The following is a 771-nucleotide window of genomic DNA, read 5'->3' as shown; positions in this document are numbered from 1 at the left end:
AACACCACCCACACACACCCTCCAACACCACCATCACACACCCTCCCAACACCACCTACACACACTCTCCAACACCACCCATCACACACTCTCCTATCACCACCTGTCAATACACTACCCACCCACACACACCTCCAACACCACCCACACACCCTCCAACACCACCATCACAACACCTCCAACACCACCCACACACACACTCCAACACCACCTTCCACACCCTCCAACACCACCCACACTTGTTACACACACCCCACACCACCCACACACCCTCCAATCACCTTACCTCACATACCTTCCAAATACTACCTAGGTGGCACACCTTCCAATCCTGCCTCACACATGGCACCTCGGGGTCACACCCACATGCACACAACCTGGGCCACACCTTTACCCACACACACACCTCCCACCACCCACACACACACTTACCTTTTTTTTTTTTTTTTTGTGGTTTCCAACACAACCCACAATATTCAATCTCCACACCATCAGCACGCACACCCTCCAACACCACCCACACACACCTCCTGACCCACACATACTCTCCACCACCCACACACCTTCCAACACCCACACACACCTCAACACCACCTGCCACACCTCCTAGCACCTACCCACACACACCCTCCTTCTGGGACCACTACACAGCTACCTCCAACACCACCACACACAGCACACCTCCTACAATCACCTTCCATCCTCCACACCATCTGGCCACACACCTTCCAACACCACCTAATAATACCTCCAATCTACCCACACACACTT

The sequence above is a fragment of the Homarus americanus genome, unplaced genomic scaffold, assembly GCF_018991925.1.
Source record: "Homarus americanus isolate GMGI-L3 unplaced genomic scaffold, GMGI_Hamer_2.0 scaffold24694, whole genome shotgun sequence".
Taxonomy (NCBI): Eukaryota; Metazoa; Arthropoda; class Malacostraca; order Decapoda; family Nephropidae; genus Homarus; species Homarus americanus.
This window is presented reverse-complemented; position numbering follows the sequence as displayed.